Source organism: Galeopterus variegatus, unplaced genomic scaffold, assembly GCF_000696425.1.
Source record: "Galeopterus variegatus unplaced genomic scaffold, G_variegatus-3.0.2 Scaffold2089, whole genome shotgun sequence".
NCBI lineage: Eukaryota > Metazoa > Chordata > Mammalia > Dermoptera > Cynocephalidae > Galeopterus > Galeopterus variegatus.
The window spans coordinates 14,361-16,522 of record NW_007728200.1 but is presented as its reverse complement, the minus strand read 5'-3'; positions in this window follow the sequence as shown (position 1 = coordinate 16,522).

The following is a 2,162-nucleotide window of genomic DNA, read 5'->3' as shown; positions in this document are numbered from 1 at the left end:
AAAAAACTAAGCACTTTGAATATTCCCTGGGTTTTGGGGAAGGTAAATTCTCACTGGTGCTGGGTTGGTGGGAAAGGAGCCAAGGAGCTCCTTCATCCTGTCAATACTTTCCTCTGGTCTTTTTGTTTGGTTTTTTTTTATATATATTATTTTAAGTGTTCCTCAAAAATCCCCTTCTCTCCACTACAGATGCCCTGTCAGGTCAGGGTGAGCTCTGTTCTGGTTTTTCCATCCTGACAGTCCTGACTAAACCCTTCTTTCTCAGCGGATGCTCTCCCAACCAGCAGTACCCCCCACTCCACCTGCCCCAGCCTGGCTCACCCCAGTCCAGCACCGCCTTTATGCAGCTTGGTACCAAGTGTATCCTCCAGCTGACTTACTCTGGGTCAGTCCTCACTTCCCAACTGGGAGTTTTCTCATCCGTGTCTGTCTCCAAGTCTGTTTCCTCAGCAGTAAGATGTGGATGATTAGAATGAAGTGAGATGAAATTTAAAGAGCCTGGCACGGAGCTTGGCCAGCAGCCAGAACTGGGCACCTAGTTGCATTTAGCAAAACCTTGCTAATCATGCTGTTAAACTGTCTCTGCCCTGCAATTAGAGAAGCCTGCTCTTCCTAACATCTCCCTTCTTCTCCCAGGGAATCCAGGCGAATTCCCCAGCCCTCAGGTCTCCTTTAAGCAACCTGCCAACTTGGGGCGATGAAAACGCCCTCCCCTACTCCTGTTCTGGGTCTGGCTCTGTGAGCACCAGCCCCGGAGCCATGAGGTCATGCTTGGGTCACGTGGCCACTGCCGCATCTGTCAACTGTGATACAATTACTAAGACAGTCAGGGAGTTTATGACATTCAAACCTGCTCTCTCTTCCTCCTCCCTTTCTCTTGCTCCGGCCCCTTTCACACCAAGGGACTGTCTCAAAAGTCTAGGAATCTGAAGGATATGAATCCAAATGCTACAACTTAAGAAAGAAAGGGGAGAGGGAGAAAAAAGTCCAAGATTGCACTTCTTGCTGCTGCAGTTTGAAAACCACGCTTGGGCCCTATTCTTTAAAATCTTTTCTGCCAAAGCAATTTGGCATATGTATTAAGAGTCTTTTAAAAATCGTCATATTCTTTAACCCATTATTTACAGTTCTATGATGCTTGCCTATGGAAATAATTCAAACTGGAACAAAAATTTAAGTACACAAAATTTACTGCCTTATAATTGAAACTAACTAAGCATATGATGAGCTTGAATAAGTTAGAGTATAAAAGAACAATATAATATTAGGAAGTCTTAAAAATGGTAATTTTTAAGAATTTTTCATGACATGCAACATGCATGAAAAAATGACATTATTTCTTGAGCTTTTGCTATGTACCAGATGTTCTGCTAAATGCTTTATATGGATTGATTCTCACAACCTTAAGAGACAAATACTATTAATATCCTTCTAAAAAACTGTGGCCTATAGAAGGAAATTACCTAAGGTTGACTAGCGTGAAAATTGAGACAATATTTATCCAAAGGACTAAGTGACAGAGGCCAGATTTGAACTAGGTTAATCTGAGTCTAGAGTCCAGCTTCTTAACCCCATGCACTTAACTGCCTGCCACGTAATAACTAGTAAGAAGAAATCAGGATACAGCACTGTATATAACCCATCATGTCAGTGATGTGTATCTATGTGTATAGTAGACTCATGTGCCCTACACACAATATAAGCAGGGAAAAAGAATGGGAAGACAGACTCCCACATTTTTACTGCGGTATCTCTCAGTCTTACAATTACCAGTGATTTAAATTTTCTACAATGTTGGTGTATTAATTTAACAATTAGACAAAATGCTTTATACACATTGATTCCACTAAAAAGCTATGTACTAATTACAGCATTATTGACTGTAATGAAAACTGAAAGTAGCTCAAATGTCTATTACTATTGGATTAATTAAGTAAATTATAAAATACATATTAGTTGTGATATTTGCAAGCATTGAAAATAAAGATACAAGACCAAGTGATTCCATTATGTGAGAAATCGAGGTACAAAATGGTAGGTATATTATTCATGATTATTTGAAGATATCAGTGTAAAATCTGTAAGGAAAGAGAAAATGGTAACTGTAGCAGGATGGTAAAATTATGCGACTTTTAAAACTCTTTTGAACTTCTATAATGTTT